At 44.1% G+C, this 17194-nt stretch overlaps 1 non-coding gene and 1 pseudogene across 1 annotated transcript; both read left to right on the top strand.

The window, feature by feature from the left end:
* The first annotated feature begins 296 nt into the window (after positions 1 to 296).
* Positions 297 to 403, top strand: LOC118758668 (U6 spliceosomal RNA). The gene has a single exon (XR_004995769.1). It is a non-coding gene; the product is annotated as a U6 spliceosomal RNA (small nuclear RNA).
* Positions 404 to 2754: 2351 nt separating this feature from the next.
* On the top strand, positions 2755 to 3382 carry LOC118758560 (small nuclear ribonucleoprotein-associated protein B'-like; annotated as a pseudogene).
* The last annotated feature ends 13812 nt before the right edge of the window (positions 3383 to 17194 follow it).

Consider the following 17194-nt stretch of genomic DNA (forward strand, 5'->3'; position numbering starts at 1 on the left):
CCACGTAGAGTCCTGACTGTTCCACTTTTGATCCAGCTCCCTGCTAATGACTTGGGGAAACAGCAGAAGATGGCTCAAGTGCTTGGGACCCTGCACCCATATGGGAGACCTGAAAAAAAATCTCCTGGCTTCCAGCTTCAACCTGGCTCAACTCTGGCCATTATAGCCATTTGGGGAGTCAACCAGCAGATGGAAGATCTCTCTGACTCTGTCTCTTTCTGGATGTCTGTAGCTTTTTCTGTATGTCTGTATTTGTTTTGTAAAACAAATACATCTTCAAAACAAACAAAAAGGATGTGCTCGCTTCGGGAGCACATATACTAAAATTGGAATGATACAGAGAAGATTAGCACGGCCCCTGCGCAAGGATGACACGCAAAACAAACAAAAAGGAAACACAGGGGAAGAAAAGTATGTACTCTCTGCAGAAGGAATGGGGTCAGATAAATGATCATTATTTGACATCTTCCTGGGCACTTGGTTGTTCCAAGCACTCTGCAGTGGTCCCAAAGGGATAGTCATGAATCAGACCTAATCTTGACCTTTAATGAGCTCACAGAGTGATTTTTGGAGAAAAACACCTTAGCAAATGCTGACAGTACTATCTAGATGCTCATAGATGTGCTTCAGAAAGAGTATGTAGCCACTTCTCCTGGATGAATCCAAGTCATGCCACTGAGGAGGTGACATTATAGAGAGCTGTAGGCAGAAGAAAGGACAGGGGATCCTGGTTAGAAGACATGTGAAGAAAGACAAAGAAAGCTGAAAAGGAATTGCACTTAGCTGAGATGTCAAGAGGTGTTTTAACTGCTGAAGTTCAAGAGCCCTTCTCTTTCTCTGTATCTATGGGCACTTAAAAGTTGCTATCCATGAGGAATGGGCCTATGTCTGACACAGAATCTACTTGTGGCTTCCTCTTGGACTTACCAGCTTCCAAAACTGGGAATGAATTTCTGTTGCTTATAAGCCACGCCATCTAAAATACATGATCATAGCAGCCTCAACAGACTGACACACACACACAAGGCATTTCATCATGTATCACATGATTTTCTTGAGTTCACTATAAGAATAAACTTTCCTCAATTGCCTGATCCTGGTAGGTGAGGCCAGTATACTGACTATGCATAGGAAACTTGTTCTCCATGAAAGTGAGGGCTGCGTCCTGTACTTATGAGGTTGTTGAAGCCAGCAGACCCATGTGCCATTTTTGTTTTCTGGGACTCATTTCATATGGCTAGTAATAAAGTCAGGTTAAGTGAGTGTGACAAGAGTTCGTAAGGGGGCAGGAGGGGATCTTATGTATGAGTGACTGATTATCATTCAGTATCAATGTTTAATTACTGAGTGAAGTGATTGTGATCTGATAACAATTTACTTTCCTGCCCAAACAACCCAAACCATACAAGGTTGTCCATGTGTTCTTTGCAGGCAGCTACCACCATCTAAAAGATGTTTGTTCCCTATCAGTCAATGAGGAGTGAACAAAATGTTTCCTACTTGAGTCTTCACGTGATAAAAGCTTAGGAGCTTTGAAGACCTTTTTATAGGCAAATGCCTAAAAGAAATAGCCATTTGAAAAGTGTGTAATTATGTACTTCTATACTAGTATATAAAGGGAGCATAGTTCCCATTAAGGGTTATCAAGTAAATAACGAGTTCTCAAGTCAGTAACCACTTACTTCTGTGATGTCAGTAAGGGCAGCCAAACCATTGTAAGTTGCTGGGCAGACCTTACTCTTCCATGTAGCTGGGTAGATAAAGTGCTAGGATCTGCTCTTCACTCAGACACAAAAAGCACCAGGAAATTTGCAAGAAGGTGAAGCACTGTGCTGCCATTAAGCCAGGGTCTTTGCATGTGAGTCAGGTTCAAAGTGATGGGAAAGTCACTGCCTAGAGGACATCTTGCTTTGACTATGCTGCATCCACTTTCTTTTCTTCTGACAGAAGGCTTTCTTTCTTTAGGATCTGTCCTTCCCATGTTTTTTTTGTGACTCTGGCAGGACTGCAATCAAATGATCAGGCTTCCCAAGCACTGCTCTTAAGAGTGCTTTCAGGAGTTGGGTACAATTTCTGCAAGATGCAGACATGTTCTATCCTGGATTCCATGGTAAAGGTTAGTGTGAAATTGAAGCTGCTGGTGGCTTTGTTTATGCATAGTAGAAAATTCTTGCCTGAATTGTATTAAAGTAAAAAGTAAGACATGGTGAGAAAGAAGATTTTTGAAAACATTAACCACCACAGCGGTCCAGTAGGGAACTGGTCCATACTGCACATCTCCCAGTCTCTGGCACAGTAGATTGCTGTTTTAGGGTTGTGTGATTTGAGCTGAGTGTCATGTTGCCAGCATGATGGGTTCTTAGATGCGGGGCACCCTGTTTGTGGTTTTTCTTTTTCTCCCTGCTATTGCTCACTCAGTTTTGTTAAAATGACTTAGGTAATTCATCAGGAGACATATTTGTGCTTTAGAAAAGATGAACCCGTAAGCGGTTAGCATCCAATGCCAGTCATGCTAGTTATGTTAGGATCATGGGAAAAGTCAAAAGTGAAGGTTTAGTTTTCTCTTGCCCTTGCTAATGCTTCCGCCATCTGCAGGAATCACATGAACTGCCTGTCTGCACCTCAGTAACAATCTCAGGAGAGAAATGGCCCCACTCTTACTGTCCCCCTTCATCATTTCTTTCCATCTTTGTCAAATATATAAGTGAGGTGAATCCTGCGCAAGCAGGAGCCATCTGACCTGCCACTGTGATGGTGGGCAAGAGCAGCAAGATGCTGCAGCACACCAGCTACAGGATGAAGTGCATCCTGCAGGACAGCCACAGCTTCATCGGCACCTATAAGATTTTTGACAAGCACATGGATTTGATCCTCTGCGACTGTGATGAAGAACTTCAAGCAAGCTAAATGAATCCTAGGCTCGGTGCTGAAGGTGAGAACCTGGTCTCCATGACAGTAGAGAGGCCTCCTCCTAAGTGTACTGGCAGTGCCCGAGTACCCCTTGCTGAAGCTGCAGCGGGCCCAGGGATTGGCAGGGTGGCTGGCAGAGCAATCCCAGCTGGTGTTTCTGCAGAACCTGCTGGCCCAGTTCATTGGAGTTGTTGGGCCATCTGAGCAGGTGATGACTTCTCAAGGAAGAAGCACCATCATAGCTTCTGCAGCTGCAGCAACAGGCAGCATTGCAGGGGCTCCAACCCAGTACCCACAGGGCCTCCCTGCTGAGGGGCTGAGGTGTCCCTACTCCAGGCACGATGGGCCAACCTCTGTTAAGAGGCCTCCTATGGGTCCCCCAGTGGGAACTCCCCCTGGACGAGGAACTCCAGTGGGCCTGCCCCCTCCAAGGATGCAGCCCCCTCCACCTGGGATGCGAGGCCCTCTTTGATCCTTGGCCACAGAGTTGGAAATAGATGTGGGCCCGATTCCCCAGGGCCATGTTACCACAGACCTGTTTGTTAGCTGTTGCTCGCAGCATCTCACCAGATTGTCTGGCTTCTCTTACAGGGCCCCCTACCCTGGGAATGTGCCCACCAAGGCTCTAGATTGATCTCAGCCTTGCTCAGCTCCTGGCTTGTGTCCTATAAGACTGTATCTAGCCTTTTTATTTCCTTGTGGCCTATGAAGCTAGGTTATAATAAACTCTTCGTAAATGGCACCTGTTTTTTTTTTAGAAAACTCTTTGATATATTGGATGCTTAAGAGTCAAAAAAGGTTGCCTTGGAAAAAATTTCCCTAATCTTAGTTGCTTCCCTATGAAATATTTTATTACATATTTGTATCTGATATACAGCCTTGTAGAATAGTTATAAAAATATATATATAATATGTATATATATATATATATATAAGTATATATATGTGAATGAGATTTCTACCTTCTTCAATCCAGATGATAAGTACAAGGAGACACTTAATGATGAGACATTTTGCTTAAATATTTAGTATTTTAACACTTGCACAGTGCTAAATGGCAGTGTTGGGAATGATACAGTCTTTGAGTTTCCAATTAAAGCTGAGAGACACCATTCACTCCTGAAGACACAGTTATTAAGCAAGCGCTGAAAAGGGAGAACACATGCAAAGCCTCAAAGAGGTATGCAAAAGAGTGACTACAGGCACCAGAAAATGGGGGAATCCCAAATTAGGACTAGGTTTTTTGTGGCTAAACACATAGAGTTAAGACTGTAAGAACAGGGATGGATATTTATCATGGCATTAGATGTGCCACTTGGGATACCCACATCCCATATCTGAGTGCTGCATTGAGTTTGGGCTCTGTTCCCAATTCTCACTTTCCTGCTAAAACATATCCTGGAAGGCAGCAGGTAATGCCTTAAGTATGTGGGTTCCTGTAGCCCACAAGGAAAGCCTAGACTGAGTTCCTGACACCTTGCTCTGGCCTAGCTTAGTCCTGGTCATTTTACATATTTGTAGAAGTGAGCCAATGGAAGAAAGATCTCTCTATCTCTCTCCATCTCTTCCCCACCGCTCATCTCTTTCAAATAAAGCAGATAAGTGATTTTAAAAAGATGTACAGGACTGGAATCTTTTTGGAGATGTGGTTATGCTCGTGCCCTTTAGAATTGGGGTTCAATGATAAGAGACAACACTCATCCTAGCTATTGGTTCTGGGTCTTGTTGAGAATATCACGCCCTTTCTGTTTGCTTGGCTATCACTATGATTTCTATACCTGGAGTAGGCCAGCAATGACCATACATTTTTTCAGCCTGCTACAGGTGTAGAAAATCTTAACTAGCGTAGTGAGAAGGCTAAGTTGAGAGCAGAGTGACACAGCTATTTCCACTGTAAGGATAAACATGTTTATCTGAAGGAAGATTCTTTAGTGTTGTGTCTGAATAACTGGCATTAAAAAAATTTGAAGAAAAGGCTAGCAGATGGCCTAGGTAAAAAAGGAAGAAGAAAATAAGTAAAACAAAAATACACCCAGAGGCAGAAGCAGACTTAGAGGGGAAACGGCCAAGGAGGTACTGGAGTAAGTTGGGAAAGAAGAACTTGCTGTCATGACTCAGGTTACGGCAGACTTTTGAGATTCCCATGGGAGGCACTTGTCAATCATTACAAGTACTTTTGAGATTAGTCTCCAAACCTTTCCTGGATATACATCCCTCTTATTGACTTTTTCTTTGTATAAGAAGACTGTACAATTATTTTTCATGTCTACTTTAAAAAATTATTTCCATAGGAGACTTAGGCTAAAATTTAGGTGGTATTACAAGCATATCTCAAACTTAAGTTTTTTCCACTTGCATTTGGGAATCTTAAATCATTTGGGCAGGCAATCAGAAATATGGTGTGTTGGGGAACAGGGGCTAAAGAGCAGCGCTTTTATACAGACTAAGTTCTGTTCTTATTGACTTACAAGTTTAATAATTTCCATCAAAAATGCAGAATGAGAAAACCTGAAACATTTCCAATGCTGTAGGAAAGGCCCAGGATTTGACTTGGCTGGCGGATCAGCTAAATTACCTAAGGTTCTTCATCTGTGGCTAAAATTTGAGAACTGGATGCTGTTGCAGTGGCTGGCTTTCTTTGCCTTACTCTGCTAAGTTTCCAGAAACTCCTCTCCATCAACTAATGCCTTCCCTCTTGCCTCACCCCCTGCCTTCCTCCCTCTCTCCTTGCCTCCAAAACGGCTGTTCACATCCCTCCTCTCCTTTCTTTTCCTCCTTCTGCTCATCTCTGTCAGGGCCACAGTGGCAACAGAAATTAAATAAATTTCTCCCCGGGGGATAGGGTGTAGTCTTCACAAATTCCATTGAGCATAAAAGCCACACTGCTTAGCATGTTTTCCATTTCCTTAGAATAGATTCAAAATGCTAAGACCCAGGACGTCAGAACTTTCAATGTCTTTGTAGCCTTGAAGACCCCATGTCTATATCTGCTAGAAATACAAAGGGGGCAGTGCTTTGACTTAAACTAGTTCCTTGGTCATTTAGTTCTGGACATTTTAAATCCATTCCACAACTCAATGAAGAATTCGTTTTCTGTTTTGTCACATAACAGATGATATAGTTGTACCCTGCACAGTGATTATTCTATTTCAATTGTGGGTGGGGGTGGGGTGGGGAACTAAAGCATCCAGCCAACAGACTTATTTGCTGATGGGTTTTTTTGAGGATAAAGCATGGAAATGTTATCTCTCCAGGTCCTAATGGAGCTGTCCTGGTGCCTCCAAAGGGTTATCACGTCTATCAGAGAGATCCCAATCTTTGAGACTATGGGGTGTGGAGTAATTAGGCTTCAATGTCTTCAGGAGGATTTTTTCTGGGTAAAAAAAAAAAAAAAAAAACTATTTCCAGATGTAGAACTGAAGTATCTGATGCTTCTGATGTTGCTGTCAGAGGCCGATTGGGAAGAAAAGTATTAAACACAATGACTCCTTTGAATTCCTTTGCAAGAGGCTGAACATTCCCAGCCTCAAGATTCCGCTCCTTCTTGCCTCCGTGTGTGCAAAAAAGCAAATCCCCTTCAACTCGAAGAAAGAGTTTTCCTCCTCTCTGCTCTGCACGCCTGACCTCTGAACCTGCCTGAGCTCTGCTCTTTCTTAGGAAATGGTTCGCCTCAGAAGCATGGCATTTGGAGGTGAAAGAGGGGGAGATGGGAGGAATGTGAGACTGTTTTCACAACTCCAGTTGGGATGTTGGAGAAAATTTCGGTGACATTTAAACTGCCAGTTACTTTATTAGATTTTCATTTCTAAAGCAGAACTAAATAAGTGCAGTCAGTCAGTGATTCTGGCCAGAACATGTGCGAGCGTAGGCTCATTAAGAGCATTTGTTCCCCTTGCTGGAAAGCTCTGCAGTGTTGGCCTCCTGTGGAAGCACCGTGGAGAATCAAGTATAGCAGTTTCTCATTTCCGTCCCCAACGCAGTTAAGCATTTTTTTTTGTATGAGGAATCACAAACTGGGGACCTAAAAAAACAAGCTGAGTCATTACTGTCCCTTTCTGGGCTGTTCATTTTCATTAAAAAAAAAAAAAAAAAAAAAAAAAAAACTTAAAATGGGATGGATCAATTTCTGAAGCTTCAGGACAGTGCAGATTTGAGAGCAAACCTATTGCTACCGGGGCCTGCATGCCAACTAGATTGGCCAGAAATGCCAGTTGGAGAGGTCTTTGGGCTTTCTTCTCCTCCCCCTTGCCCTGTTCCCCCTTAGAGCATGATTTAACGTAGAACATGCACACATTAGACAGAGGGCTGTGTGGGAAGGGATGGCAGGTTCGTGTTGTCTTACGGTTTCTGTTCACTTTTCCAGTCGTTAGTTGGGGTTGGGGAAAGAGACTGTGCATTTTCAAGATGGAATTGCTCTCAGGACCCTTTTCTGAATTATTGCTGAAATTAGTTTCTTAATTATTCAGGAGCAGATTATCCGGTTTGCAGACTATCTGGGTATTTGGTTTCTTCCTTTTCCTCTCTCTCGTTGCCAGAGTTTTGACAATTTCCTCACTCTGCTAACATCCACAAAATTGACCATAAAAGGAGAAAGGAAGCACCCAATCAGTTTTGTTTGTTAATTGCTCTGGTACAATTTGTTCAGAAAGAAGCTCAAATATAGACCAAACTGGAGTCTGAAGATTATCTGTGACTTGAATCTATCCATCCTTTCTCTAAACCTCATTTATTCCAATAATCGAGGCTTGGCAGAACTTCAGAGAAGGATCTCTTAAGGGAGATCAAACACTTCTCAGAACCCAACTCCCTCTGAAATAGCACATTTTTTCATTCCCATGGGAAAGTTCTGGCTTACAGAAGTAAGTAGATGGAGGTGCTGACAGAGAGACAATTCCGCTGGTCTGCTCCACCTTCACGGGACAGGCTCCATCAAGAATGTTCAAGTTGCTGATTCGTTCTGGGCCCAGATGCATCTGTAGACATGTGTATGCCTGTGTGTGTGCTTGTGGATCATATCCGAATCCACCTCAAGGCAAGATGCCCTGAGAAGAAGCGAGGGAGCTCTGTTCCTGCGAACTGCAGGTTTCTTATTAATAATGTGAACACTTGTCAGCCCCTGGCACTCAGGCTCTCCACTCGTCTGGGTCCAAGGGTTCCTCAAACTCTGACCACCGTGTGGCACGAAGACCTTCGGAATCAGCACTGCCAATTGCTCTCCACTAATTGGTAATGAAAAAACCCATCAGTGACTGGTGTGGGGATATTCTGAGGCCAGATGTCATAAGGTTAATGAAAAATTAAGTATTGCATTTTGCTGGGGGTGATTACAATTTTTAAAAATGGGTGATGTGTTTTTCTCATTTCTGCTAGCAGCTCCTGGTCGCCATGAGTGGGCCTACTCCCTATCACTGATTGGGTTTGCTTTTTCTGGAAAGTCAGAAAACTTTCGTTACCAAAACTGAAGCCAGCTTCGTCTACAACTGTGTTCATCCAGAGGGAAGACAGCTAGCTTCCAGAGGCCACAACAGAAATGCATGTAATTGCCTGATATTGCAGGTGCTTTGCCTGCAAATGCATTTGTTAAGAATTGGAGCAAATATCTTTTCCCATCTTTCGGGTCCTGGAAATGGATAAGAGGGAAATTATTGGAGAACTTGACTTGGACTCCAGGATCCCATTTCTGCAAGAGCATTCCTTTTTAACAGGTCTTTGTTCTTGCTCTAACCCTCAGACAAGGGTTTTGAGAGACATTCTCATTTTCTTCTAAGTCATATCAGCACAGTAATCACTCTTGGCTGAAAACCAGCTGCCATTTGCATGTGGAATAAAAATATAACACCAATACCGTTTTCAAAACTACTTTTCCTTTCAGGCTAGGGCTTCAAAATAAGCCGGTTTCCTATACCTACCATAAATGCTGTTTACTCTGGTTGAAGTCTTTAAAGCAGGGCGTTAATGCTAAAACAATCTGATTATTTTTCTTACTTCTGTCAGTCACCCACCATCTCTCTCAATTACGGCATAAGGACATTTACATAAAGAGGGAGAGAGTCCTTTAACTACATTTCTATTAGGCTTGGCACTTGTGTGAGAGGATATTATATTCATGTGCATTAGGGGTTGCTTATGAAAGATCAGGATAATGATAGCCGATGAGACGATAAAGGTCTCTTTTCTCCTCCTAGACAGGCTGTCTCTGACAGAAGCACACAGTTCATCAAAAGTGTCTGCAGGTTGTCAAACTCAGGGAGGTTTGGGGACCCTCTGTGGCTGTCATGGTCAACAAGAAGATTTTCTGCCGGGCTTCTCCATCACTCACCCCGAGGAAATAATCACTCACTACCTTCTGCATGTTCTCATGATACAGCTCTCCATTTGCGAGAAAAAAAGCCATTTTATCAAAGGACAATATAGCCCTTCTCTGGGTCCACATAGCTTCCATTATCAGACCATAATAAATCATATTTATGTCCTTAGTTAATAAGACTGATTACAGCGTAGGTTCCAGACGTGGGAAAAGCAAAGCAGGTGGAAAGATGTTTTAATGAAAATATGATAAGAAAACAGCTTCTTGTGAACATTTTGTGCCATTATTTGTGATGATTATAGACAATTTTTGATGCATCTTCTTTAGCAATGGTTTAAGCTGCATAGATCGGCTCACTGGTAGATAAGTAAAAATAATAAGGAAAAAAATCATGAGATCATCTTACGTTGTTTAGAATCATTACATACATAACAGGTACAAAATGGGTTTAATGTTTATGTTGAGGATGGAGGAGAAACAGAATTCTCAGAAAGGCAGGGTTTGAGTATTTTTCAAGATGATTTAGAGATTATCTCATCTTGTTTGTTGAAGATGTGTGGCCCCTTGAAACTGGGGCATGTTAGTCACTAATGTCATCTCTGTATATGAACATGTAGCTCTGTCTTCCTTGTTCAACTGCAAAGTTGTCTTTCCTTTCCCTATTTTATTTTTCTTCTCTCTGAGGGCTCAGTACAAAGAGACACAGAGATATGTATTTCCGACTCAATGTTTGTGTACAACTGCCATTAGTGCTAATGGGAGTTAAGTGCCTGCTTAGGAGGAAAACAGATCCCAAAGTTTCATACTGAAAGGTACCTTATTAAAAAAGGTCTGGACATTTTTAGCTTCAGTGAGTTCAATTACCTTAAAGTACCAACTTTCTAAATTAGTACAAAAAAGAAAAAAAATCAGATCCAACATTGAAATAGCTTCAGCCTTTAACTGTATCAGAGAGGAGCTGATGGCCGATAACTCAGGATACGTGGCAGTACAGCTTGTTCGTCCACATTCAGGTACCACTTCAGTAGGACAATGAATGACAATCCAAGTTAGCAGTCAACACTCAGAGGGTTTTTTTTCCACTGCCCATTTACAGCTTTGATGAGTTTTGTTACCTGGTTTTTGAGTTTCTAAAAAGGCTGTGGCTCTTCTTGCCTGCCAGACCACTTGCACAGGAATGATTTTGAAATCTTAGGATATAGGCTGATTCAAATTCAGCAAGTGGTTGGGAGATGATGGCATCTTTCTTATGAATGCATTTTGGCCTCAGAGGGTGCACATAGGAGGAGTTCTTTAAGAATTTCCTTGCAGGGGCCCGGCGGCATGGCCTAGCGGCTAAAGTCCTCGCCTTGAAAGCCCCGGGATCCCGTATGGGCTCCAGTTCTAATCCCTGCAGCTCCACTTCCCATCCAGCTCCCTGCTTGTGGCCTGGGAAAGCAGTTGAGGACGGCCCAAAGCTTTGGGACCCTGCACCCGCGTGGAAGACCCGGAAGAGGTTCCTGGTTCCCGGCTTCGGATCGGCACGCATCGGCCGTTGCAGCTCACTTGGGGAGTGAATCATTGGACGGAAGATCTTCCTCTCTGTCTCTCCTCCTCTCTGTATATCTGGCTGTAATAAAATGAATAAATTAAAAAAAAAAAAGAATTTCCTTGCAGGATAGGCATTGTTTGGAACTTAATAAAAGATTCCTCTCCATCATAAGGTTGCCAGGGCTAGGAGATGCCTTGATGGTACAAGGAGCTCTGCACCCCAAACGAAAACTTGACAACTTTCATTGTCTTGGGATCCTGAATTTTGCTGAGAGGCATGGGTAGTGTTTTTGCGGAGACATTTTGCACCAACGTTAGATGCCAAGGAGTTAACAAAGTCAGCAAAGTCCAGGAGATTAACCTCTCAAGTCAAAAGAAAAACCCATTGAGAAAATGTACGGTTTTAGTTGGTAGCAGTGGACATGTACGCATGAGTTTGCATATGGGCCCATGAAGGGGCCCCACGTTTTTTTAACTATACTGCGTCCTTCCCTGACATTTAAGGCCTATTGAAATCCACTCCTCTACCCTAGATCATTGCTTTCTTTGCCGCACATTTCTTTTTGTTCTGTTTTCACATGAATAGAAGAGGGGAAGAACGATGGGCCACACGCCATTCAGGTTGCCTGACTTCCACAAAAACTGCCCCGATTTCTGTTGTATCCTCCTTTCACCGTAGCCCCTCACACCATTTTTCTTTTTCATGGGTTGACCGAAAAATATTGCCTGCAAGAGAATTCCGTAAATGCCACCATATATCTAATATCTATGAGGCGTTTTGTTTTAGCGTTACTGGACTTAACCACAAAAGACATTTGACATTGATAAAGAATCTGTCAGGGCTACCCTGATCAGCGCACTGAAATCACTCATGACAGGGAAGGCACCAAGCCCCAAAGCAATGGTAGATTAGGGGGGAAGATGGTTAGAAGCCCCATCGTCGTAGTGAAGCCATTTCATGTGGGGCCATATACCGAGGCAAATGTGCTTTGCTTGTCACACTCCATTAGCAGGTGTGAAACAGTGGGAAAACGGCCATATGATCAGACAGAAGGAAACCTGGATTCTTCATACTGGGACTTGTTACCACTGAATAATGTCATTGCAAGAGGGATCCGTTAAGGGTTTGTTAATTTCTTGTGTTGTAGAAAGGAAGCAGCAACTGTGGATACACTCCATAAAGGCTGGCCACAAGTAGTCCCTCCACATTGCAGGTAGGGGATGCCAGGGCTAGGGCCACATAAGCCCTAAGGGGTCACCTGATCTGACCCTACCCTACCCAGCCCACTACAGAAAAGAGTCAGCATTCAGTGACTATAGTAAGCTTCTTTAAAAAAAAAAAAAATCTTTTATTTGAATGTAAAAAGTTGCGGGACCTGGTGCAATAGCCTAGTGACTAAACCCTTGCCTTGCATGCACCAGTATCCCATATGGGCGCTGGTTTGTGTCCCACTCCACTTCCCTTGCAGTTCCCTGCTTGTGACCTGGAAAAGCAGTAAAGGATGGTCCAAAGCCTTGGGACCCTGAATCTGCTTGGGAGACCCAGAAGAAACTCCTGGCTCCTGACTTCAGATCTGCTGAGCTCTAACCATTGCAACCATTGCAACCACTTGGGAAGTGAATCTCTGTCTCTCCTACTCTCTGTAAATCTGACTTTCAAATAAAAAAATAAAAAATAAAAAAAAAAAGAAGAAAAAGGAAAGGAAGAGTTACAGAGAGAGAATCTTCTATCCACTGGTTCACTGTCCAGATGGTCATAGTAGCCAGGGCTAAGCTAGGCCAAAGCCAGAAGCCGCCAGATTCTGCAGGGTTTCTCGGTAGGTGACAGGGTCCACTTGGGTCATCTTCTGCTGCTTTTCCCAGGTCACCAGCAGAGAGCTGAATCAGAAGTGGAACAGCCAGAACGTGAGCTGGCGAACATCAACCATGGATGATGCTAGTGTTGCAGTGGCAGCCCTGGAGCCGCCGCAACACGAGCCCCTTGCACACTCACCTCGAAGTTGACAGTTTCGCCAGGTCTACAATTTACATTATACAGAACCAAATGTAGAAAAGGGCTTCTCCATCCCAGCTTCTGCGTCAACCCACTTTTAACCATGTTAAGAATACTTGGTGAAATCCACACTATTATTGGTGGAAACTATCATTAGCATTTCGACTATTCAAATTTCTCCCCCTCCACCCACCTCTAGGAACCAGTAGATTATCATTTTCCCAGGGCCTGAGCCATCATTCTGTGGCTAAGAGAAAAGCAGGACTGGCTGCTGATAAGGACTTCCTGCTGAAGTGGCTCACGCTTATGCAGGACCTGAATTTGCACTGATATTCTCCATGTTCTTTTCCCATTTTGCTGATATTTGTTGGTTTGCTTGTTTTTCAGGATAATGCAGGGAAAGAGCGCCTTTAAGGATGCAAAGATAAGAAAAGCTTGGATACAAAGGAAATTCCAGTGATGCTTAAAAGCCCATGGCCTCAGCCCTGTGAGGGAAGGACAGAGTGGGCAGTAGTTTCCTCTTGGGGGTAATCTGTTGCAAAACCCACACAGAATGAAAGAAATCCTATTATGGGAAAGAAAGATAGCTTTCTCGAATCTTGGCCTGTATAATTACATATGTATGAGAACGACAATTCCTTAGAATGAAATCTTGTCCCACATATGATTGGGGAATTATTAAATGTTGACTATTAAATATTTTAGTTAGTTTCACACTGTGTTTATTTCTCCCAGAATGATGAATATGCAGATTTAAAATTGAATTTCTTCGTTCCCAAGCAAATGATGAAGCCAAGTCCTTGACGATGTCTAGCTTTTACAGATGGGCCCTCTGCTCCAATGACTCACCGCAGCAGGCAGCAGCCTGTGTCAGAAACACCCGCCTCCTCCGAGAAGGAGGGCCATTTGCATGGGGAAACCGCACTCCCTCCGCTGATGGTCCCTGGGCGTCTGTGCAGAACTGTGGCCTGATTTAGTGATTACCGTGCCAGTTCCCCAGCCCCAGGACCCAAGCAGAAGATCCTGCGGACACAGAAAAGGGTGAGGAGGACCTAACAGGGCAGTTGCAGAACGGCTCAGGCCCCTGGACAAAACAGCATGCAGGGTGGCGCTTCACTCTGAACACCCACCTCTGCGTTTTTCTTGAGCTTGTTCAGCCTGCCTGGCCTCCACAGCCCCGTAGCTGGTCCAGGAATTCAATGTGGCCTTCCCTTGGGACTACACAGACTGTGTTTGCTGTGTTGAAGGCCAGCCCAGGACTAATTTTGAAAAGTAAATCTGGGAAACAGCTTAATTCCATTTCCCTAAGGACTTTTTTTTTTTCTGGGACAAAGTTAGAAGAGAAGACAAGTTGAACAAAATAGCAATTAGAGACAGAGGCTACTTTGAGAAAAAAATAAAATCTGCCCCATAATGCTTGCTCCCCGATTTTTAGAGTATGAACCAAGTTAAGTAGTGGTAGTCTGGGGGGCTATCCTGCGGTATTGTAAGCCCTTGTGATGTTGGCATGAACTGAAGGATTGAAAACTGAAGTGTCAGGACAAGGGCAGAATTAAAACAACTCACATGAGAGGAGTTGGTATTGTGACATGTGGGTACAGCTGCTGCCTGCTGTATGGGCATACAGGCATTGGTTTGAGTCCCTGTTTCCGTACCTTTGACCCAGCTCCCTGCTGATGGCCTGGGAAAAGCAGCAGTAGATGGCCAAAGTGCTTTGGCCTTGGTACTGCTTGGGAAACTCAAATGAAGCTCCTGGGTCCTTGCAACAGCCTGGCTCAGCTTTGGCCTTTGCAACCATCTGGAGAGTGAGCCAGCAGATGGAATACTCTTTCTCTCTCTTTCTCTCTCTCTGTCGCTCTCTCTCTCTAGCTCTGTATTTCAAATCAGTTAACTTTAGAATATATTTTTAAAGTACTCCACTTCATCTCTGCTTTCTGTACTCCACAAGGATTTACTACTATATATCGTGTGCTGCAACCAGCAGGCTAGGCCTCCTTGTCCCGTGCTCTTTCTGAAACATGCACACTGCTGCCTGCAGAGGATTGAGACTTACTGAGCCAAAGTCAGGACTTCTGATTGTATAGGTCTCAGGTCAGAAACAGATGTTCTGGTGTAGTAGTTAGGTCCAGGATTGGGATGCCTGCATGCCACTACAGAGTGCTGGGGCTCAAGTCCCATCCCTGCTTCTGCTCGTGCACACCCGAGAAGGCAGCAGGATCTTTACCATCTGTGGGAGAGACATGGATGGAATTCCCGGCTTCCAGCTCTCACCGGGCCCAACCCTGGCTGTTGTGGCCTTCTGGGCAGTGAACCAGCAGACAGAAGATTACATTCGCTCTGTCTCTGCTTCTTTCCTTAATGCACTGTCGTTCAAATAAATCAAAAATAAGTAAATAAACATTTTTTAAAAAGCCATTTTGGCTAAAACACTTAAAGCCGTAATTATAAATGAAGTGCATTTACTCTTTGCAGAGGAACCAGTGCAATTAGAAGCACAGGCTTTGAAATCACATATCATGATTCAAACTGACTCTTGCTTTCCAGTTAGCTTGGACTTAGGCAAATGATGTAATGTCTGTAAGCCTCTATTTCTGCATCTGTAAAGTGGGTATAATCATATTATCTATTTTTTTAGCATTGCCATAGAGATTAAATGAGGGTGGCAGAAAGCACGTGATGTGGACCATCGGGGGAGCCGCCTGGGGGTCCGTATATAAGGGCTGTGAAGCACCCCAGAAATAAGTGATAAATGTGGGACCAGTAACTCATAGTTCAATACACCCTGATGTATCTGGTAAAATCAAAGTGTCCTATGTAAGTTGCCAGTGTGCTTCAGGAGGGAAACAGTATCGTAGTTGGCTGGTGTTGCTGGTTTGCAGGGTCCAGCTGGAGTCCTGAGCCTCCCGCCTTGAGCCTAGCAGCTCTAGGCAGCTAGAGCCCTGGACCCTATGATGCTAGGCCTATGACTGTGTTCTGAAGAGCTAGGCTATTATCTAAATTAGAATCCTGACACTAGGTTTCCTAAGCAGCATCTGATTTATAGAATCATAAACAAAAACAAGAACAAAAACATGGGAAGCATTCTGTCAGCATGGAAGTCTAAGAAATTACATATTTTTCGTAAAACTCGAAGACGCCTTTACAACTCTATCAAGATAAGTTATCTTCGTGTTTTGTAAGAAACACTATTCAGTTATGAGAGTAAAAATAAGTGAAATGGAAGGCAATGCTAATTAAGATGTTTCAGTGCGTGAAATAATCCTCTCACTCTGAATGCCAGGAACGGCACATACGAATTGTCTCAGCAGAACACCAGTTCCTCCCAGCCTCACCAGCAAGTACTGGTCAACAGGCTGGTGAGTTGTAGCCACATCCAGCCGCGCCAAGCCACGCTGCCTGTGTTGCATCTGACCACACAGTGCCTACCACCTGGGAACTCGTTCACTGATTGGGTACTCACATTTGCTTTGAGAACAACCTATGTTTCAAAATATGTGGCTATGCACTGTGGAAAAGCTGTTGAGTCAGTGGCTTTAGGACTTCCAAGGCCAAGGGAGAAGCCAGGTGCTTTCAGCTGGCACAGGGGACTTCCTGGCTGGCCTGGCCTCTGAATCACTGGCATATTCTCTTTGCCCTACTCTTTGTGTCCTTCCTTTTCTTCCCCGGGCTCCTTGTGTGCCCATGTCCACATGCCAAGCCCCTAACACTGAGCTTGGTGCGCAGTCTCACATGTGCCTGCTTCCATCTCTCTCCTCTTCCTTGTATCTCCCACCCTCCCAAAGGAGAACTGTTTCATCCACTCCTGACAGGTGAGCAGTTCAGGCGAACAGTCGCTCACCTCTCCATCTTTGTAAGAGAGCTCTTGGCAATGGTCTTCACTAGCTGTTTTGTGCAAGCGCAGGGTGAGTAGATGGCAGGAAGTGACCAGGGGGTCAGGAAGAGAGGGTTCCAGAAGCCCGTATGCCTTAGCCAGACAGATCTTAGCACGATTGTGAGGATAAACGCTCCTATTCAGTCTGTCTGAGCACTGAGTCTCCAGTGGCTAAGCGGATTGGGGGTGGATGCTGCTGAGTATCAATGGTGTTCAAACATTTTTATAGGAATACAGACTTGTTTATTTTCATTGGGGAAGGCAGATTTACAGAGAGATGGAGAGACAGAAAGAAAGATGTTCCATCCACTGGTTCACTACCCAAAAGACCACAACAGCCAGAGCTGTGCTGAGCTATAGCTAGGAGCCAGGAGCTTCTTCTGGGTCTCCTATGTGGGTGCAGTATCCCAGGGCTTTGGGCCATCCTCTGCTGATTTCCCAGCCCACAAGCAGGGAGCTGGATGGGAAGTAGAGTGACAGAGACACAAACCAGCACTGATACAGTATCCCGGAACTTGCAAGGGGAGGATTAGCCTATTGAACCATTACACAGGGCCCAGGAATACAAACCTTTTTCACAAAC

Source organism: Ochotona princeps, chromosome 2 (assembly GCF_030435755.1).
Source record: "Ochotona princeps isolate mOchPri1 chromosome 2, mOchPri1.hap1, whole genome shotgun sequence".
NCBI classification, from domain to species: Eukaryota; Metazoa; Chordata; class Mammalia; order Lagomorpha; family Ochotonidae; genus Ochotona; species Ochotona princeps.